At 39.6% G+C, this 23,608-nt stretch overlaps 1 long non-coding RNA gene across 2 annotated transcripts in view; it reads right to left on the reverse strand.

Moving 5' to 3' along the window:
* LOC136302030 (uncharacterized) overlaps positions 1–23,608 on the reverse strand; it is a 53,430-nt gene that overhangs the window by 2,472 nt on the left and 27,350 nt on the right. The window contains exons 3-5 of one of the 2 annotated variants that reach the window (XR_010723987.1): positions 8,447–8,507; positions 5,721–5,828; positions 3,719–3,742 (exon numbers count right to left, since the gene is read on the reverse strand). This is a non-coding gene — a long non-coding RNA (uncharacterized lncRNA). Of the gene's footprint in view, positions 1–3,718; positions 3,743–5,720; positions 5,829–8,446; positions 8,508–23,608 lie in introns of those variants that run through there. The other variant, XR_010723988.1, reaches the window with a different exon arrangement.

The following is a 23,608-nucleotide window of genomic DNA, read 5'->3' on the forward strand; positions in this document are numbered from 1 at the left end:
CAGGCAGGTTTTTTTCTTTATTCAGACTTTTCCCTGACTCTTTAATGGCAGCACATGACTACAGTGTCCCTGTGTAGGTTTACCATGCACCTGCATTATCCTCTTTCTCTAGCCGAAATTAAGTTGGGACACAGCTGAGGTTTTGGGCTTGGATTTCTCCTATATTTTCAGCAAGCTTCAGCAGAGCAAAATAAAGAGCCAGGTATCTTCCTGTGCACATTAATATATCATGTGCGCTCAAGAAATCTGATGCATTCAGGAAACACTGGTCTTACCAGGTGTGAGCAATACAGCTGTACAGAGCACTCACAGCATCACATCAGACCTACTCCCAATCTGCACTGAAGCAAGAATTCACATGAAACTATGAAGTTTTACATTTTCTAAACACTCTGAAACCTTCTGGAAAATCAAGATCAATATAAAAATCTTGCTTCTACATAGATGCCCTGAAAAAGGGGAATCTGAGCCATGCAGCTCTGCAGTACACCTTTTAAGAGAGATAACTGTGAGAGATAAGACTCTTCTTACACATACAAAGGATAGTCACCACAAATTCAATCCTCCTTCATCCACACTTAAGCCCAGAAGTTGGGAATTATAACCTCTCACCCCATACACAATCAGCATTCAGCTGCCAAGTGCTGTGCTAGTCTTATGCTAGAGTTTTCAAAGCACCAGGTTCCAGTGAATAGACACAGTCTTCTCTTTTCTGGCTCCCCACTAAGTAGTGCCTGCAGAACATGCCAGACAAATGCTGGAAAGGTCAGGGGGTAATGGCTAACAGGAAAGCAGATTCTCATGCTTCTATCCACAGGGCAGGGTGGATGCATTTCCCTGTGTACCCTACAGTCCCAGTCTCTAGGTGCACATCTGGTCACATTCGCACTGTGGGTCAGGTCAAAACACCAGTGAGCAATCTCAGTTTCCTAAGAGGAAATCTCGGGCATATAAACAAGGTGCATTTCACCAGGTTTCCAGTCCTAGAGTAGGGGACAACAAACACTGTAATGTGGGAATTTGCTCCAGTTCCTAGCTGGAGCCATTGTATCCCAAATTTTATTAATATCATATCTAAGCCGAAAGTCAAAAATGTTTCTGTCGAGAAAGCATTTTCCAAAGGCAGTGTGGAAACAGTGTGTTTTGCAGCAGGTTACAAGTGTTTCAAAGAAAGGACAGTAGAAGATCTGCACCTGTCCCTATGTCTTGTCCTTCAGGCTGCTCCGTTCCACAGGTAGCTGTCATTCTGCAAATTTTATGTGGAAAACTCACAGGACAGCAGACCTGAAGAGAATTGCAGGCAGTGACTTAGCAACAAAGCTTTCCACCTCTCTACTGCTATTTTTAAAAGGATTCGAGAAGCTTTCAGGAAGAAAACTGCACTTTAATGCCGGTCTACCTAAAATCTAGCTTCATGCATGATGACTAAAAGAGCAAATTTGGAAGGTGCCATCAAGGAGGTCATGCTCTAAATTCAAATTTAAACCCTCTTATCGGGCATAATACAGGCTTAAATCCATCTGCCTGGACTGTGCCTGGATTGATGTTTCTGAGTCAGAGGCCAACCTCCCCTTTTTCCTTTTTGCACCTGGATAACTTGCAGAAGTGGTTGGACCACCTGAAGGAGAAAAACTGATTCAAATTCGACCAGATGGGCAATGTCTAATCCAGGAAGGTCTCAGGACTCACCAGATACAAATACTCACATCAGGGCATGAATCAGCCATCAGAGGATGGCTTCTTTCTAAATCTGTGAATATTGCCTTATACCCCCTTACCTTTTATTGCAGGCAGCTACAAAGAAATAATTTGAATGCAACATGCACTGGAACAGGTTGCTCAGAAAGGCTGTGGAGTGCTCATCCTTGGAGACATTAAAAACCTGACTGGATAGAGTCCTGGGAAACCTTCTATTGCTGACCATGTTAAAACAGAGGGTTTTAATGAAACCATCTCCAGATATGCCTTCCAACACCAAGAATTCTGAAACTCTGTGGTTAAAAATAAGTAATAAAAAAGAAAGCGGGGGGGGGGGGGGGGGGGATTACACTTTTATGTGAACAAAAAAGTCCTAGAGAAAAATTAAATTATTTGGATCAGATTTATGAAATGTATTTATTGTTCCAGCCACGGAACTTCAAATTCATTTATGGTCTTAATTCAAGTTACTGAACCCTTCTAAATTCTAGCCTTGTTTTCACTCTATTAAGGTACAACAGAATTGATGGATGTGTGTGGCAGCAGTGTGACTGGATGTGAAATCATGTGCTTTCCCCTCACATGAAGAGGCACTTCAGCAATGACTAATCATGTATTTTCTCCTTTGCCAGCTATTCACAGAGGTTTTAATTTGCAAGGCAAGTTGCATAAGTTTCTTATTCTTTTTATTGTCATAGTGGTGAACTCCCTAAAAAGTGATATTTACTGAGGGGACTAGGTTCAGATTTATCTGAGATCTGTAGGAGATGGGCTAATTTCATATGTTATCAACCTGACTTCAAGATTTCTCAGAAATAAGTCTTCCAAGTGAAATTTATTGAAGTCCTGAATTGTTTTGCCCTGTAGCATTTAGTTCAGTAGATCTTTATCAATCTATACCTGTACATACATGAAAATCCATATACAAGGACACATGTTTACAACAGATTGCTGAAAGTCTCCACATCTGAGGTTGTTTCTGCATATTCATGAATACACCTAAGGGCTGAAATATCTTTTATATGTGACAGATTTTACCTTAATAATTTGTACAGCATAGCATTCAAAGAAATTACTTTCGTACAGATATTTATTTCTTGGTTCCCTGAAATGTTCTTGGTGTATTTAATTACAACAGATGCTATTTTATTTTGGTGAAGTAAATGATAAAATCTTACAGAATCTTTCAGGAGAAGTGAATGAGAAGATTGAAAATCCCACAGACTACTGCATTTTTTTTTCTATTGCTCATTGACATGTTTCTTATCATCCCATCCTCCAGGTCCCAGAAAAATCACAATAATAGGCAAAATTATTAAATAAGCATTGGGAACAGACAGCAAGCTGGATGTTGAAATACAGGATCCTATCATTAAAATATTTATTCTTATATCCTATTTATTTCTAATTATGATTTATTCATGGTAAAAAACCTTTAAAAGAGATGAATTAAGTTTCTTATCCTGATTTGGGTAAATTAGGCAAATTCACCACTCATCTTTGTTTTTCACTTAGTACACAGTCTATTTAAGCCTATATCAGTAGAGCAGCAAGATATCCCCTTTACTTCTTTTATTGATTTACAAATTTGCTGCATATATCAGTTATTCCTTCAGGGCTTTTGTCTTATAAAGAGAGCTTCCTCAACCAAAGTGGAAAATATTTGCCATCAAAATGAACTTGAGTATTTACTATTAGTTACACCTTATTTTTCCAAGGACATGCAAAGCACAACGAGCTTTATACCATCACAGACAATCATCTCTAAAACACGATATTCTAACCATACACACTTAATAAAAACAGTGTATTCAATTAAACCAAAGAAATTATACTGTTCTTAGCAATATCTCTTGTTCCACTAGGGTAAAAAATGAAAACTATAGATTCCTATTTAGTTTTTTATTAATGGCAATGGAAACAGAAACTATATATTCCCTCTAGTTTCCCTCCTCCCAGAGCTCTTTCTTCAGGCCAATTTGTTCTTGGTCTAATGTCTTCCCTGGTTTGGAATCCAAGGCTGCAAAATAGGCAGGAGCAAAATCTGGAAGAAGAAGTAGTGTTTTAGATGCAGCTCAGAGTAGGACTACCTCTGACCTGTACAGACTCATTGCCTCTGTGTATGTCATGCAGGGGTTAATTGACAACTGTGTAGGCAGGAGAAGTGAACGTGTAGTTCAAGCAGTGAAACACAACTGGAACAGACTTTTTCTGATTTTTTCTCCCAGGTTCTGTTTCACATTCTGAACTTTCAAATAAAAAGATTCCCAGGCTGTTAAATAGATCGTTATTAAGATGTTAAAGTTATTCTCCTATTTTTTAAAACTGAAGTCTCGCTTGCCCTTTGTTCATTAGACATCTGTAACAATGGCTGAACAGTCACAGTGACCAGAGCTTAGAAAGCAGCTTAAGCAAGTATGTGTTTAACTTTCTGCCACTGTTCAAATCCCTGCAGTGTAAAATGTATCTGATTTACAAGAGTTTGGGTTGGGCTTTGCTCCCCTTTTGATGCCCAGACACATGGCTTTCTACAGTCATAGTGTGAGGACTTTCCATTTTGAGACTTTTCCAGTTTTTGTGGTTTAATGAAGTGGTGCTAGAGGAATAAGGAGGATTAGAAAAATTTCCTGCTTTGGATTCCTCCTTTCAGTGGGAAATCTCTCCCAAAAAAAAAGCAATGCACCAGCATTTTACAGATCAAAATTCATTTTGATCTGAAAATGTTAGTTGCAGGATTTGTCATAATCAAAGTTTTCTCACAACCTTCTATTTGTGAAGAAGGAAAAATTACTCTTAATAATAAAATTATTAAAAAATAAAACCCTGATTATATACATTTTGTCTCATTTCACTACACACCAAGGTTTTCTGCAAATTCAAATAGCCTGACATTTATATTAAGCTTAAAATGTCATTGATCCAGTTCTGCAGAGCAAGACATCAGAGTCCCATTGATAATTTCTGTCTGTCAAGAGCAGGCTCTGGATAAATTAGCACCAGTATTAATCACAATAATACATCTATGTCTTGCTTCTGAGATTCTTGAGATGTTTTCCAGAAACTTCAAACTGGCATGATGTTAGCAAAAAAACATTAAAACATGGATCTTAACTCTCCAGTGAATCCTTCAGAAACTGAATAGCTCTCACAGCATAATATTTCTGACAGGAAATATACACTTGAGATGTTTTAAGCCTGAAATGTCACATACACAACAGAGTTTAAGCCTGAGAAGCCTCCCCTGTTTCTGAGATCATAACAGTAGTATTATCATTAAGAGGATAAAATGCCACTTCCTAGATTCCCATACCCCAATCCAAATGAAACGTGAGTCACTAAATGAATTTCATATAAGCCTAATGGAACAATTTCAGCCTGTCCTGGACAACTCTCCTCCCCAACTCCCTCACACACATTATTTCTGCTCTCTTGGTTTTCATATCCGCCTCTGCCCAATCACTTGTGGCAGGTTCTACTGGTAAAGCAAATTGCTGCTGGTTTTCCCCTTAGAATTACAGATCACTGAAGAAGTAGCCTGAAACATTTCCACTGGAGAAAAATGTGATGAAATTGTTAAAGGTTCAGCAGCCTTGAAACACTAGTAGACTATTGGCATGAGGATTATTCCCAGACATGATCTTTCCTTTGGAACCTGGTGTCGAAGTTTGCAATATTTGTTCGCTTCGTGCCTCCTCAGGATAGCCTGTCTCTCTGGCTGGTTTTCTTCCTTTCTTTATCTGAAGCTGGCATTTTTTCCACTCTCAATAATTAAGCTGTCTCGATGCTAGAGACATGCCTATTTTATCACATGTATGTCTCGTACACAGTTGAAAAAGGAGAACTCCAAGGGAGAAGGCGGCTGGCGTCTCTGCTGTTGAAACGGTTTCAATCTGGCCTGAATACTTTGCCTGCAGTGCTGCAACCCACAAGGGGGTCTTAACCTCTGAAACCTGCTGACTCAAGAGTAATTGGCCAGCATGATGCCACTGTGACCATCAAGTGGAACAAATAAAATTACCCACCATTTCAGTGCCATGATTGTCCTCTTCCACTGCGTGATTCCATGAATCCCCCCAAGGACTGACCTGCTCATAATAAACAAATTGTTTTCTGGGCTCCTTTTCCATTGCCTGTAGGGGAGTAACAAGAAGACAGAGCCAAGCTGTGTTAACTATATTTAATAGTCTTTTTTTCTTTTCCTTAAATTGCATCAGATGGTGAAGATGACTAGATACAGTATGATCTTTTAAAATTATATCCTCAACAAGCAATTAGAGAGCAGCATTTCTACAAGGAAAGTCGAGTTTACATAGCCATAGAAAGTTGTAAATTTGAAGAATTCAAGAGGATTACACATATCCAAGTTGGATGACTTAATTCCTCTTCTTGAGAATGACAGCTTAAAAGCAGGGATTCTCTTACTTTATACACAGTTTTGTAATTTGTTTGCATGAGAGCAAGCTGTTTACACTGTGCTACATAAAGGTTGTTGCCAAAACTTACTATCTCCTATAACAGTGTAAAACCAGAATTACTCTCATGATGGCAGTGGGTTTAATCAGATATGCACTGGTGTAACCGAGAACTAAATTTGGTTTTACACCCCATCTAAAAGAAGGTCACTAAAGATCAGAGGGGGAGGGCTAGGGGGAGGGCAGGATAGTGGGGAAGGAGATAGTTCTTGTTCTCTTGGTTTTCATTCTTTATGACCGTGTAACAGCATCCTCAATATCTGGATACATGCGGAGATAATACGGCCTGGTAAACACATCAGCAGAACAAGTAGTGTGAAACTTTATTTTAGTGTTTTCAGTAACTGCCTGAGCTGATAATGGCCCTAATGTGGCCACAATTGATGGCAGAAGTTCAGATTTAGTCCCAGTCCCATAAAGTTTTGTACTAACACTGTGTGAAATTGCAGTTATGTTGAGTTTTCAGCCTTCCATTGAACAAGAACAAAACTTGGATGAAGATATATGTGAACTGCTTCTTTAGGCAAGCAGGTAGAGGAGCCCAATGACTTTTGCAGAATCAAATCATGAAACAGAATAAACTGAGGAGACTGAGAAGTACAGTGAGCTACCCTGCCGTGACTAACAATAACCATCCTAAAAAACTGTTATGTATTTCTGAAAACACAGTTTGCTGTTGTTTGCCAGCTATTTCATTTAGACCCAATTTACTTAAATTGTGTGCCTAAATGTGGGCAGACTATGAAGCACATTGTTAAAGCAAGGTCTTGAAAAACCAAGAAAAAAAACTAATGCTGTCTTTTCCTTGCTGTTTTTTAATTGCAATTTGTGATCACATTATATCACTTCTAAATCCACTTCATTTAGCTTGTTAGGGTATTTTGAGGGGTATTTTACACACAGTTTTGGTTTTCTTTCTGAGTTTTGAAACCAATACAATATTTTAAAAAATAGTTAGAGTGCTAATCCAGTTCTTTCCATCCAAAGTAATCTCCAAGTCTGAACAGACCATATAATCTGGAACAGTTCTTGTAAATTGGAAGGAGTCTGACCCCTGTTTCAAATTTAGCATGCATCCTCCTGCTCATTTTATTTCCCAGCAGATAAGGAGTAAATCTAGTCTGCAATGCTTCTATCATACAGTAGTCTTCTTATCTACATACAGTTTCTTTCTCCTTAGTTCCCCTTTTACTGCTCCGAGCCTTTTTATGTCAAGCAAGGAAAAGAATAAAAGCAGAGAAATTTGTATTTGGGACCCTAAAACTGCCAAGATGGGAAGGACATATCGGCTGTGCTTTTCACCAATCTGCTTCTCTCATTTATACTCTGCTACATTACTTCTCCTGGCTGCTCCAAATCCTACTTTCAAGTGGTTTATAGTCACAGTAATGAAGCACATTTGTCTGCATCTCTGCTATAACGGAATAACAAGCATTGACTGGTGGATGTACTTGTCTTATACATGAAGCATCATTCTCAGTCAGACTGTATAACAGATAGATAAAACATGTGATACAAGAATTCCTTTCTATAAATAAACCCATGGAAAAACAGTCTTCATCACTGTGAGGTATTTGATTCACAGTGGAGAGCTCTTTGGGATTGGAGGAATGCATCACCTCATGGGAAGGATTTGAGACCTCAGGGGTAATATGTACCTGAGTATCACAATCAAAATTGTTCAGTGCCCAGACACATGTAACTTATCATGTTATGGAGCAGTCATATGCTTAAGCCCTCATATGTGAAAAGTTTTCCAAGTATTTTCATAGTCAGTAGGCAGCTCACGCATTTCCCATATCACACACACAATACGTAGATCATATGCTACCCACAGAGGTCTTTTGTCATGCACGGAGCTCTTTGGCTCTCTGCTCCAGAGGGTTTGGAGGGCTGTCATGTCTCAGAAGCCAAACCTTCTGATTGCATAGCATACGACTGCATAAACAAACATATTGAATACTAATGCACTAACACCTCATCCCTATCTAGAACTAGGTGAAATTGAAAGCTGAGGATGAAATCAGGGCAATGAAGATTCATTTCCTTTGCTCAGAGGTGGTGGCATGGTTTGTGGAATGGTATCTAGTCAAGTATCCTTGAACAGGGGAATTTTTCTTTTTTTTCCCTATTGTTTTCTCTTGAAGTTGGTTGTATTAACTGAGTCTTTCAATGGTCTTTGCTGGTACCCAGACCATTTGGGCAGACTGAAGCAAGCTGCCCAGCAAGGAGCTACTTGAACACCAGCAGCAGAAGGATGCTGGCTCCTGACTCACCAAGATCCCTGAGCAGGCTGCCAGGAACAGTCAGCACGGGCAGAGACAGGTATGTTGAAATCTGGAAGAGAAGACATTTGCACAGTTGGTTTTAATGCCTTAGGAACTATGAAAGGCTTTAGACTTTGCTAGGAAAGAGAGAAAACAGATACAAACATGAAGAACAATCTCTGGCAGATAGCTCTGCTTCTCTGTGAAACGCAATCCCCTAATAGTCTGGCAAGAAGATAGATCATTATGCAGTAATGACAAGCATTAGTCGCAGGTCTCAGTTTTTCAAAGAAACTAAGTTTAAAAATAGACTTCTGAAACCTTAAGGCCTGGAACCTTGTGCAGACATTAAGATTTGTCTGCAGCTCATCGCCTTACTCCTACATTTTTCCATCTGCAAACAACTGCTGCAAACCACTGCATAAGACAGACCTGCACTTTTTAGTTCACCATGAAGCAATATGTCACCTCTATTTATACTACTGTGATCTTATGAAAAAAGGAAATCCTGTCAGTAGTAATCTCAGATTCCTTCAGTTGTCATAAATTAAACTGTTCACTTCTGTCTTGTAACATGAAATTTTTACTGTGGTGCGCATACTTGTGCCTATTTGTACACACTTCTTAAAGCCTTTGTTGTATTTTTCAGTAAAATCCTAATGGGCAATTTACCATAGTAATTCTCTAAGAGTTAGTTAGCACCTACTGAGACATACACTCACAAAAACCTTTACTAACTCTTGCTGATTAACATATCCTTGATGTAATTATAGGCTTAAATCATAGGAAGTGTAACTTTCTTTCTGTGGTAGTCAAATGGCATCTGGATGCTCTGAGATCTTTTTTGTGGCCTTGCTACAGGAGTATCCATGAATTTGGCAAATGTAAGTGTAAACTTTCTGAGCCTATGTAGCCCCCTCTGTGAGACAATTACATATACTCTGCCCAGTTTCTAAGGAGGAATATGCAGCCTCCTGTCACAAAAATGAGCAGAGCTTATTGCAGCTCCAGGTAGAGCATATTAGGAGTCCATAATTAATACTGTACAACAGGGACAAGATTCTACTGACATTTTGCCTTGAAAAAGTGACAAAATATTTTCTGTTTTTCATCATTTTCTGTATCTCATACTGAACTCCTGTTGTCTCTGTTAAGGTCAGTGGTGTTTGTTATATTTTTGTAAGGCAGCCAAAGCAGTAGTAATAACAAATACATTAATTCTGCCTTATTTGACTAGTCCAGATACTCAGACTTTTTTTTTGTTTTTCAGGCACAGTTAAGTCACCTTTATTAAAAATAGAACAGGTTCATATTTTCTATGAGGATACCAGGAATCAGATTCTAGGAGTGATGTTGCGTAATTATAGGAATTTCTTGTACATATGTTGTGGTCTTAAAATATGGTCTGGTTTCAGAAACTGCAGGTAAACAAAAGGCATTTTTGTGTTTTGATCCACTCTGAATAGTCCTTATAACACTGCAGCAAACTTAGGGCAAACAGAAAAAGGCCAAGAGTCCTGATGATTAATGTGACAAGAAAATTAAGAGGTCAACTAAAGGCATTGCCATCATCCATAGTCTTTGTCACAACAGGTGATTTGTGGGGTGAAATCCACTGCAGAGGAAAACAAGACATAAACGTTGAAAATTCTCTGCAAGTACAACCTCGGGAAAGAGGGCAATGGATTTTGATGCCAAAATGGCATGTGGGTTTGAAGTTGTGTGAGGACCACAAGCCATGCAAGCACCTGGAATGTGCTGTTAGTGCATTCATTCACCTGTCTCTATAGCCGTGGCCAGTGACTAAATGCTTCAAAGGAATGAAAATAAATAAACAATGTAGCGGCCAAGATATACATCAAGGGAGAAACGGAAATGGGAATTCCTCCCCGGCCAGGGTAAATCTGGTAAAAAACAATCATACAACAAACAGAAATCACACACCCCCTTGGGAATACCAGTAGATCACCCACTTTCAAACTTGTACTTTTAAATCCTGAATTGTCATTTCTCCGAACACAAAAAACTCTTAGCAACATTGTAGTCTTTTCTGTTCACTACCTGTTTAAAAGGTCTTTCCAAGATATCACACCTAAAATACTTAGAAACCTCTGAGTCCCCAAGCCCTGGCTGCAGCGTTGGGCATCAATGCAGATTTACAGCTAGAATAAAGCCAGTAGATAATTCACATTGTTTGTCCAGCATGCTATAAATAGAAGATGTAGGTAAGTTAAGAATCTACAGTTCTTCCTATGGCCTTTGTCTCCTCTGCAGCATTCATCTCCAGAACTGCTCTGAGTCCATGGGAAAGGTGTTGCCAGGGGAACACAAAAACTTTGAGTGAAGTGCTTACAGCCTTTTGGACCTGGATGGATTTCAACTCCTATCTTCCATAAGTTCAGAAAATAGTCGAGACATTACTCAGTTCAGCTGCAGTGCACTCTGGGGAGATATGTAGGGGAGACTGTTTTACATCTTCCACTCTGGGCAGTTGTGAAGTCACACAAGGTGATAGGCACAAGTGTTATGTCATTGTGATGAAGGTCAGCCTTAGTTCCATCTTGCAGCTATGCAATTTTTCTTGCAGGATCTTCATTCCCCATGTATTAGGGTGTTTGTGTGGCTCTTTGGGGTAGATCTTTGTACTGGGGGGGGGAGGGGAGGCAGGGCAGTTTGGTTGGTTTATTCTTTTGGGTTTTTCTTTTTTTACCCAGTATTTTATCTTTCACTTGTAAATGCTTCAATGTAAAACTAGTGATACTGTAAGAGAGTTTCATTTATCACAGGACTTTGGTCATATCAGCATTTTGTGACTAATAACATTTAAGTAAAACATTGATAATACGGCTGCTGTGATAGCAAACCTGGGATAATAGAAGTGCTATCATTTTAAAAATTAATATTGCAGAAATAATGGTAGAATTGAGAGGCAGTTAAAGGGACAGTTTCATCACACTTTAATCATAAAGAGATTCTTGAAATATTTTTATAGAATTATAGAATCATATAATCACAGAATGTTTTGTGTTGGAAGGGGTCTTAAAGATCATATATTTAGAACCTACCTGTCACTGGCACGGACATCTCCCACTCTACCAGGTTGCTCCAAGCTCCATCCAACTTGTCCTTGAACACTGCCAGAAATGGGGTGTCCACATCTTCTCTGGACAACCCATCCCAGTGCCTCACTCACCCTCACAATAAAGAAATTCTTCTGTGTACCTAATCAAAATTTCCCCTCTTTCACTTTGAACCCATTACTCTTTGTCCTGTTACTACAGTTCAAATTACTAAAAAATCAAAGTATCTCATGAAAATAATTATATTGCGTAGACTTTGCAAAATAATAAATAGAAAATGAACATTCTGTCTCTATATGCAGGGTGAAGAAATTAAGTACATTCTTCACAGTGTAATTTTTTAACAAGACCAGGGCAAGAAGAGGGAGGCTCTCTTTTGGGTTTCTGGGGACTCCAGGTCTAGAACTTACAACACATAATCTCAGAAAACATTAGGTAGGCAACATAAATGAAGATTAAATATGAATTGAACACATTCCTGATCTGCTAGTGAGTGGTGATGCTTTTCCTTAAGACTACTGAGGAACCAAGAGTTTCAAATTAATAACCCCCAAAATTGGAGTACAAATCTTGCTGGGCATATAAAGAGATGGGCCCAGTTACTGGAATTTTTAAAACATTATTTTATACATGAAACAAAGAGATTCTGAGAAAGGAGAGAGGGAGGTGGTGAGAAGTATAACAAGTTACTCATCTGTGGCACCTGCACATCTTGTTAATTCATCTGTGGTGGTTTGCATGTTTGGGATTGTTCAGAATGGTTAATTTACCACTATGAAATCCCATCTTTTTAGTCAGCTGTACAGGGGCCCTCTCAAAATTCAAACCCAGTGATGACCTTTTGCCTAATGTATGAGGCCAAACAAACACAACGATTTTAAAGGCTCTCTCTGCTTATTTTAAGTGTTGTAAAACATGCTTTACAGAATATAAAGTGTCTTTAGTAACTTAAATTAAAGGTTTCTTTAGATTTTGATCCATTCCTTCTGGTGCACTTGTTTCCACAGATACATGCTTTACAAGAAATACAGCCTAATTTCTTTCACGTACTCCAGGCAATAAAGGAATAAACCTTAAAATAAAGCCTGATACTTCAATGCAATGAGAACCTTCCGGGAGTGGATGGGGCATCCACCTCCTTTGTTTCACACAGCTGTGTACTTCATATATCTGCAAGATGGATGGAGGCAGTGTCACTGGAGGCAATTCACACCTTTTGTCAGAGAAGGCCAAGGGAGACCATTTACATAATTTTCACAAGGATGATTTGGAAAATGCTTTCCCATAAGCTGGAAGGACCTTCAAAGCCTCGCTTTCAAGCACTGATGTTCCTTACTGTGAAGGATATCTTGCAATTTACTAATAGCAATATTCTTATTTGGCCATTTCCAGATGCTTGACTGTGGTGGAAATCTCAGGGCAGATGTGCATTTGAGATTAATTTATTCCTTTTTGTTGCCTTAGAGGACACAGTGGTAACATATTACCTCACGACAATAAAATAGCACAGATATGGGAAAGTCATCTACTCCCTCTCGCTGACAGTGCAGGCTTGCCCTCTGCAGTGTGCTCCCTAGTGCTTAGTCCAGTCTATTTTTAAATGGCCTAAGTGATGAGAATTTCTGCAGAGGAGAGTTCACAGGCAAGCCTCTTTTCTCTAACAAAGCTTTGGATAGATAAAGAATAATAATAGTAGTTCTATTTATTAAACTTTCTCTCTCACCCAGCAAAGTCCTTGGGGTGCTAAGCAGACACCTCAGACCTATTTCTTGTCCCACCCAAGCTCAGCAAAATTTTGAAGAGATCAGTAAACAAAAAACAACACTAAAGCAAAAGAGCTCTTTCAGACATGCCACTCAGGAATAAAGGGCTCCTATAGTAAGCATTGTTGCAGAAAACCCTCTCAGCAGAGCCCCGAACTGTTCAAGCTCTGTGGCCAAATTCATGGAGGTTTGTCAGTGCTTAGCAGAAGATTCAATGCTCTTGAGGCTCCTCAGTATCTCACAAATCTAGACCAGCACTAAGAGAAACTTAAAAAGATCATATTTCTGAGCAAGGCTATCAAGGAAAAGGAAAACAATAAGGAGTTGTCATTTTGCTTTCCTCACTTGCATTAAATTTATAAAGTCAGTGTTACAATTTTAATTATATTGAAAATCTTCCATTTGTATCTGCTAAATCCTGATTTACTTGTAGCTGCAGTCATTCTCCTTGTAATATTAAAAATGAGGAATGGAACCAAAAGCTTCACTATCATCAAATTCAAACAAATGTCTTCAGGAAAAAGCATTAACCAAAAGCTAAGTCAAGGGCCTGTCTTTTCCATCCGTGTTTATCAATGCTAAAACCCTACTGGTTGCTACTTGCACCAGAAGAATATTGCAACTTCTGTAGGGGAAAAAAAAAAAAGGTTATATTTCTTTTTGACAGAACCATTAAGGAACTCTGTAATGTTTCAATCTGTGGTCACTGCTCTGTTTTGCTTGGCTCGCTAAACCCTCAGCCTCAGCTGGCATTTCCTAAATTAACAGCACATTCACTCCCCACATTAAGACAGTCAGGCAAATGGTTCAGCCTAAACTAAGCAGTTTGACACTCATGTGCTTCAGCAAAGCTGAACAGCATCTCATGACGCTTACATGATTAGATGATATCATAATCATATGATAAAAAGCCATTAGGCCAGGACCAAAATCTAAAACATAGGTCATTATGTTAGATGTAAAAAAGCATACCCATTTAACAAAAAAAAAAAAAAAAAAAAAAAAGAGGAAAAAAAAAAAAAAAAAGAAGAAACAAAAAAGAGTTCTGACACCAGGGAACATCTGGCTAATATTTACATCTCCTGTTTAATTTGGATGCTTCAGTTTAGTTTTCAAGATGGCAGTGTATAGAAACAAATTAGGCCAATCACTCTATCCGCAGTTTAGAAAGCCAAGATTTGTTTATAGTTTCTCATATTAATACCTCATCCACTTGGCCAAAATGCCTCTTGAAAAATATACCTCAAACACACAATTCCCATTTAGTAACAAAGCCGTAATTCAGCATAATTCTTTGTTGATGGGATGAAAAAGGGAGTCATGTAAACTTGGGGTACTGAGATGAACAGATAAAGTTGAGCCATAGGAAATGAAACAGTCTTCAGTGCTGTAGGATTAAACTTAAGTCCAACAAGAAAGTCAACAGAATTAGCATTTTGTGCTCCATCCTACTTTCCTTTAAATCAATGGGATTTTGTCACTGACACCAGAGTACCACCACAGACATGTTCAGTGTTAAAAGAATGTGAGCTGGATACGAGCTTGCTGAATGAGGTCTGTTCCTGGGAATCTGCAAGTTTAATTCTGTGATGAGTTTGATAAAATGCTTATTTCCAAGAGCAGTTCAAAACAAGAAGCAATTCAGCAATGTATATGTAGAACTTCATAAAATATTATCTCTTAGAGGAAAACTGGCCAAGTGACAATATTCTTATGTCATAGGTAATTAGGTAAGCTTCAGAACATTCAAGTTAATAAAAGGAGATACCTATTTCAAAATACTAGAGAGAATCCAAGGCCCGAAGTCAAAACTTTTTGTTACAAACCCAGGACAGGCACAGAAATTATTTCACCCAGCTTCTCTATTTTTGGATATACAAGGGATCTACCAGGCCAAAATCTATTCAATATTACTGAGTATTTTTGGTGTTTGGAGGGTATAAATAACAGTATTAACATGAGTGACCTACAGTATCCAAACCCCAAATCTAGATAAACAGTCCCAGTGGTCTGAGCTCTTTCTAGGCTGCTCTTTCAAGAGGCAGAAGAAACGCCCAAGCAAGCTTGCTGAATGTTTCTCATGTCTGTTTAGACTGCCATGACAAAAACATAGCATAGACTCAAAAATCAGTGCTAAATTATCCAGCTTTATTCTATCAAACAATTCACCCACAACTGCAAAGAGCTTAGGGCTGGAAACAAACCCAGCTGTTACTCAGAGTGCCAGCAACATAACCCTGATGTCAAGTTTGTATTGCCCAGCAAGCCCATGGCCAGGGCTCACACAGCAGAAGGCTGAGGGGAGCCCTGTGTGTCTGGAGTGTGTCTGTGTGTCTGCTGCTGTCTGGTTCACTGAAGGCGGTAGCAGAGGCAGGGCTGGGGTGCCAGAAGCAACATCAGAAAAAGCAATGGGAGCAGCAGGCTGGTGCAGCAAAGGCATTAGCACATGGTGGTGAATGTGCTGAAGAAAGTAATGGGTTAGTTCCCCCCAGGGACCACTTCCTAAGGGCATTGTGGGTGCCATGGTATCACATTGGTCTCCCTCCATCTTCTGCTACCCCAGAAGACACTGTTCTTCAAAGCACCTCCCATGTCCTCCTGGCACACCTCTATGTATGCAGCACACATATTCAATCTGTACTATAAAAACACTCCTTGCAACATAGCCCTCAGCTATTTCCAATACTTCAAATTGAATAATCAGGACTGACATGGTAATTATGACTTGGGGTCACGGAGATACCCCACAGCCCAGAGGAAACCCAAGGTTTCTTGCAGGGGTGCAAAGTCCAGCTACTCATAGTGGTAATTAAGTGTGCCTGGGACTGGCCTCTGGCTCTGAGGCCAACTGGCAAGGAAAAGCACCCCCATCCCACTAGAAGAGGGGGGCTGTGCCCAGCTGGCCTACTGGGAATGGTCTCAGGACCATGATGACCTCTGGACCCTCTATGGCAAATGTCTGACTGCTCTGGTGGGCACGGCTCAGAGACAGGGACCAGCCTCATAATGCAGTACTGCTGCCAATCCACCTATTTTTAATCCAAACATCTCATTTACTAGTAAAACACTAGTTCACCAGACCCTCTTGCCCTGAGGACAGCTGACCCTGAGCAGGCTGGGGGCCAGAGGATGATCCATGGCCATCTTTTGTTTTTAGAGGAATAAATATAGCCACAAGGGCTATATGCTATGTGGGTATGGGCATGTGGTGCCTTAAGCCCTGCTTTTCCAAGGAGGCAGAGGCATGTGCCTCCCTGCAGTACTGACAGGGAATCTATGTCTTCATTCATAAAAAGTGACAGTTCAGATTTATTTGAAAGGGTGGGGTCACCTGTGTGCCACCTCAGTCACTTTGGTGAGCATGCATGGCATTTTACCCTCCTAAAGGTGATGAAATCGTGCCAGGTGCAGCAGGAAGTGGGTGTAGGAGGTGGTAGGGAGGGAGAACGGCTGTGCCCAGATTAATGATGATTCTCTGCAGCTCTGCATGGAAAAAAAATTCTCATGTAGCAGTGAGTGTGGGCACTAGAAATATTTCTTGTTCAGTGAGCCATGAGACAGAGGTACAAGAGCAGGTAAACATGCCTTCTTATATTCAGTCAGACCTGACGTTTCTCATGCATTGATTTATGCTTTCTACAGAACCAATGCAGGAGAGTACCAGATGAAAAGGGTGTGCCAACTTAGAGTTGTGAGGAGCCATTCCTCCTAACCCTACTCTCAAAAGTAACACTTTTATGAAGTAAAAATATTTTTTCCATTTCCTAGAGCAGCTGGTTTAGCAATGCCTTACTGATTTGCTCTTTGATATCCTCCTTTGTTAAGGCATTTAACATGCCTTTGCAAATTTGAGTGGCCAAAAGTTTGTCTTCCATATGAAAATCTGTTTCATTCTTTTCCTTCCTTTTTTTCCTCCTCTGTCTTTGTGGATAACAGAAATGGAGTGACAGAAATAGGAAGTTCAGGTTATCCCTTCCAAATTGCTCAGTCTGTGCTTCCAAAAATGCTCAGGGAAAATGAATGGGAACTTGCAGGCAGAATATAAAGCTTTCAGTGTTGCCGAAGTGACGCAGTCATTTAAAAGGCCAGCTTAGAAAACAGTATGTTTCTTCCTTTGACATCCTCCCAAGAATGTCGGCATCAGCCAACTTGCTCAAAGTGGCAAAAGTCATTACAGATAAACACAGTGGATTGTTTATTTTGGAAGGGGATTGGGGCATAACTCTCTGAAGTAAAGCACAGGGTGGTTCTTTCTTTACTTGCTGCGGGACCCAGCAGAGAGGCAAGGTGCTGCATGCTTTGTGTTCAAATGACTAACAAGACCTTTGTCTAGGCTTGAACTCTCATACCTGTTCTCAGTTCCTGACATACCTCGGATCCCCCCTACCGCCCGCTGAGCCCATGTTGGTGCACTCCTATGGTGAGCCGCTGGATACAGAATGCCACTGGGATCCATGGGGAAGACAAAGCCCCTCAGAAAGGAAAGCAGCCTCAGGCCACTCTAATTACAAGTCCCTGCACTGCTTGAAGGTACTCAGCTGACATGCCTGAACTGTGCAAAGACCTTCAAGTGAACTATTATACAAAGCTCAATGTATCACATGGTTGCGAAGCAGCTGCTAAGTCTCACTGTAAATGAGGCACAGAGATGATAAGTCACATACTCTCATATACAATGTGCTTAAGGAAACCCCCACCCTACAGATTTTACTGCCTTAGGCTAGGATGAAGCTTGGGAGGTGAAGGGGAAGGAGTGGGATGTGGGAAAGAGTTTTATGTGAAGACGTCCTAGTCTACATTAAGGATGTGTTTACTCCTAGTAGCTTTGGCAAGTTAATCATAACATGCATTTAAGTTCTTTCAATAACATCCCCCAAAGTGGATTTTTTCTAAATGTCACTTCCCTGTTTAAACCAGCATAAAACTGTATATCCAGATAAATCTTCCACAGGAGACACAGAAAGCAATGGTTGCTAACATTTGGGCTCTCCTTTGCCCACTTTGCCTGGATACATACAAGCCTGAAATGTATGTTTTCGGTTCAGATTGCAGCACTGTAAAGGACATGCATCTGATTGCAGACATGAAACACAGCAAAAGCAACATGATTAAGAAGAAAAATCTCTCAAAACAGAGAAGACAGATGCTATAACCTGCAGCAGTATATACATTGCCTGTGATCATCTTAAAAACTACAGAATGCTGTAGTGAAGGCTAAATGGCTGCAGAGTAGTGCCTTTAATGCACCCAGGAACGGCTTTCCCATAACCCAGGAATATCCTGGGACTGTAGTTTTTTCTGAAATCCCAGATCAGTAGAAATGTAGGGTTGGGAGGGAGCTGGACAGGCCATCCAACTTGTTCTGCTGAGATGCTGAGATGGGTGCTGCAGTCAGAGTCAATGTAATGCTGAAATGGGAACTCAAATGCCTCAGAGCTACTATTTCAGGCTCTCTACACTGTCAGTAGGTGGCTCATCTTTTCAAGATTTTTCATCCATCCATAATAAAAAGTAAATATATGCCTCTTGAAGAAAAAAAAAACAAAACAAAAAAAAAAAATCCAAAACAACAACAACAAAAAACATTCTGTATATCACGAAAATATTGCAAACCAATAATGCAAAAGCAAATTTGATTCTCTACTTCTCTACTGAAAATTTCTGGAAAAAAAATCATGCCATTTATCTACCTGGCATGTGCATGTTTCTGGACAATCATAGCCATGCTAGCCTTCCACACATTCTCCAACAATCTTCAGGCAGCAGTCTTGAAGCAAAATTTTCCCCATGTAAAAGATGAGCATATAAAAGTTATTTTTCAATCAAAATGTGATAACACATAACCAAATGTATATGGTTCCTTAGATTGTATTATAAAACCCTTTGAAGCAATGCAAAAAATCTTGTAAAGAGATGATAGTATGAAAGTATAGCAAGGAGCAGGTGATCAGAGGTTACAGGAGCAGGCTACGAGAACTAGACAGCCCTAAGTGCACTTGCAAATCTCACTTCTCTCTATAGATTTATTAGAGAAGAAAGACCTGTAAGACTAAAAGCAAATCTGGAGGCATGAGAATGACAGCAGGAGATTCACACTCCAGCCATTATGAAGGAAAAGACTTCATCATTAAAATTGAAGCCAGAGCTTTGCCTCCTTTACAGAAGGTCTCAAACCATACTTGGCTTCCTTGGCACTATCTGATTAATCAACCATTTGCTTAGGTGATTTGATCCTGCTCTCATTCAAGGCAGATGTGTCTCCCTTCAACTTCAAAGAGAGCACGATGACACCTTCGTGAACTGTGTTTCAATCTGGCTAACAGAGGGCCGCACTTAAAACATTTTCTAATGGAGATACTACAGAAAGCAGAATTAGGTCCAAACTATGTTAAAAATTCACTTTTAGCAAATAATAAAAAGGTTACAACATCCCAAAGTTGGACAAACAGGTTTAAAACTAGCACAGATGGCCCAATGTGCCTTTTATCCCTTATCAGAGACATTTATATTACATGTCAAAATACTGCAGAATACAGTGATAGTCAGTGTTGGAACTCTCTGTCTGGGTCATGCAGATTCATCACCAGCTGAAACAAAGTGTATTTTCTTCTGGAGTGGGTCACTGTTCTCCTCAATCATCTCACGCTTTTGTTGTGTTTATTTTCAGCACAGAGTTTAATCTTATAGATGCCATTTAACAAAGAATTTTTCCTGATACTAGCAACATATGGAAGCAGCTGTTTGTGGTTTTTGTTCATAAAATGAGTTACATCTTCCTTTAAACAAGACAGCTTTTTATTTTGCTGTTAAACCTGCATTTGAATCAGAACAAAATGATAATAAACAAGTCTAGAAAGGTCTCCAGCTCAAAGCAAGTTACTGTCCATGAACTTTGCCACCCTTTGCTTCTTATTTCCTAGCACATGACATTTGTCTGATTTGGAGAATAGCTATGACATGCAAAACACGAGCTAGATTTTGGCACTCATTTCTTAATTATTGCTATTATTGTCATAAAAAAAAACCCCTTGTGGTTGAAAATATGCTAAAAAACTTTAGTGTCTGATATGTTGCACATTGCCTTAGTACATAGGAGCAAAAATAAAACAGATAATGGTCTGTACAGCATGTTCAAGACATAGACTATATCTATATCACTAAATAAATCAAGGCCAGGGAGTGAACTTGATCACTGAGCTGCCTGTGCCAACTACCACTTTTCAGCAATAATGCCCAGACATGACTGATGGGAGAGCACATATGGTAGGGAGCACTTCCCAGCAAGTAATGTGGGTGAGATTACAACAGATTAGAGCTTGTACTGCCCTCTGATAGTACCTGCACAGGCTTTGTGTATTCAAAGATCTCTCCACACCTTTGCACTAAGGCATGCAACACAACCCCACAATTTTCACCCTATGAAACCTTGGTTCTTACTCATAGAAGGAAAGTCCTCACCTTACTGGACATACCTGAAGAAAATCACTTAAAGTAACAGTTATACTTTAGATCCACTGAAAAACCACATGCTCAGAGGAGACACAGCACCACATGCTGTATGACAGGGACAAGAGAACAGTCCCTGTCCATGACAGGTTTATCAGCATAAACACAGCTGTAATAGCTCAGATACTTGAAGACCTTTTGGGCGTGACTACTTGGAGAGAAGGGCATTATGTCAAACAGTATGTGAGAGGAAAATGTGATGAATAGCCCTGATGCCTAAACCTTCACTATGTCATTTGATGAACTCTAGTAGATCCTGCTGTGAGATGTGATGGTCTCTTTACAAAAGAAAGTAGTTTGCAGTCTATGTGGAGGGAAGGAATAGCCAGCTAAACTGAGGGAAATACTCTCTAGGGACATCAAAAATGAAAAATATGGATAAAGACATGTAGAGAAAGATGGCCCTAAGACAGCGACCAAGAAAAAGACAATGAAAGGAGTTGAAATACGTGAGTCAGTGAGGAGTTTCAAGCAGGGTGAGAAAGGTGAGAGGTGAAAGTCCCCCTGGACATGGACTCCAGTGAGGTATTTTAGGGATGCTTTCAGGATCGTGGTGGGTATGTGCAATGATTTAGGTATCACTGAAAAGCCAGATCTCCAGCAGTGTTGTGTCTAGCATTTTTGCAATAGTTGCTAATAGTCTAGGTAGAAGAACGGCTTTTGTGGAGCTTGTAGGTTAAAAAAGGCAAAGTTTAAGGCTGAATTGAGGATGCAACATTTTTGTGCCCCTTTGCTTTGGATAAACTGTAACACTGTCCAGCTTACTATTTGTAAATGGCTGATTTCTCACAGACAGGAAAAAAGTAAACTATTAGGAGGACATGGTAAGAAGGGAGACCTTGTGCTAATTCAAGTCCAGAAACCACTTTTGAATACTGACTCTTCTGTCAGTGATATGCTATATAGGTGCTATGTTTCCTGGGGGTTCCATAATCCTCAGGGGGAAAGGAAGTGGTGATACAACATTTTAAGTAGGTAAAATGTGAAAGAGAGTAAATAATAGAGGACTCCATCCAGATCAGATGAAAAGTTAATACAGACATATGTGAAAAGAATTTTTAACAAAAATTTTACCCAGTCTTAAATGCAATTTCATTCACAAACATGTAATTAAATATATAAATGGATTGATACCAAATGATGACAGCCAACTTTCAGCTATAAACAAAACTTCTCTTCTCATGCCTCTTATTTGTTGTTTATTGAAAGGCTTTCCTAACCCCTTTAACTTGCTTCCTTCCAATAGATTAATCAGTTTAATGCAACAACCTAGAAATAAGAAACATTCATCTATCAATCCCTTCCTTGCTTTTGACCTGCAGTCCCAGCTGGGAAATGCTAGACGTGCACTTGACTGAGCTTCTTACTGCTATTCATGGTTAGTTCTAGGACAGACGGACTGAAAATTTGCAGTAACAGGGCTAGGTTCTATGACCCAAGCAGTCCTTTTGAGTTCCATCTGTAGGTATTAACCTGTAACAAATAATTATCTCCTTTCCCTTAGCTAACCTGCATTGAAAATAAATCACAAATAACTGTACTGGATGGTGAAAAAACAGCAACAGAAGAGAATTAGGTACCTTGTTTTTATCCTCCTGAACACATGGCAGGAGCTCGGCCATAGGCCTTTAGCACTTGGCTCCGGCATATTTTCCTCTGATGGTTTCAGATGCTGTGTTTTCTCACCTGTCCTGTTATTTCTTTGCTGGGACTTAGCACTCTCAAAGCAGATTCAGCAGAAGGGAATGTCTGCCTATCAGTCTCTGCAATACACAGTCTAGGTTTACCTCACCTTCACTGATATCTTGCTTGCTAATGTGCTGGGACGGTCAGATGGTGATAATGATGTTTTCATATTTGCTGTTCTATAGGGAAAATGCCATAGTTAAAATATATCAGAAGCAGAAAAATAAGTTAATACTGTCTGGAAAATAAATACACTCACTAGGTCACTGATGGCCTTTGTGTGTAGTAAGCCATTACTGCCATTTTTATCTGAAGTTTTTGTAAAGCGAAGTAAATGAGGCATTTAAAGTTTTAAGTTTATCTCTTATAACACAGAGTTGATTTTTTGTGTTTTGTTGGGTTTTTTTAGTAAGCACTTTAAATTCTTTTGAAACACTTTACCCCCGTCTTTCAGAAACAAAACCAGAAGACAAATTCAGACATGCAAATAAAGTAAATTACCCTAGCAGAAATTAAGAAACTCATTAGTTCTTGCATTGCTGAAGCTTAGGTAATGTTTGCAGAGCAGATAATTTTTTAGAAATCAGAGAATATAGGACGTAAAAGAACCCCTAGTACTTTATCTAGTGGATCCCTACATTGAAAATACCTGCATTTTCTCTGACCCTTATTTGTTTTATAAATGTATTCTTTAAAAACTCTTGAAACTTCCTCAGTACCTCGTTCAGGTGCTTGTTATCCTCAGTGTGGTAAAAGGATTTTTATCTTTGTGGGATTTTTCCAATATCTGACCTAAAACTTCTTCATTTCAAGTTAAAGCAATCATTTTTTCTGTGCTCTGTCAGTGGACTTGGACAATAATTGATCACTGTCTACTTTAAAACAACCTTCTACATACTTGAAGACTGTTATCATGTCCCTCTCAGGCTCTTCTGTTGTAGACTAAACAAATCCAATTCCTTCAGTCTTTCCTCACAGGTCATGTTTTCTAAACCGCTTATCATTCCTGTTCCTCTCCTCTGGACACTCGCCAATTTGTCTGCAACTCTCTGAAAAAATGGTGCCCAAAGCTGGGTCAAGTTCCTAACTCAGAACCCAAAGCACCAAGTAGGATGGAATTCCTACCTCAGCCTGAC

This window comes from Chamaea fasciata, unplaced genomic scaffold (assembly GCF_029207755.1).
Source record: "Chamaea fasciata isolate MVZ Bird 193981 ecotype frontalis unplaced genomic scaffold, bChaFas1.0.hap1 SCAF_1, whole genome shotgun sequence".
In the NCBI taxonomy this organism is placed as follows: domain Eukaryota; kingdom Metazoa; phylum Chordata; class Aves; order Passeriformes; family Sylviidae; genus Chamaea; species Chamaea fasciata.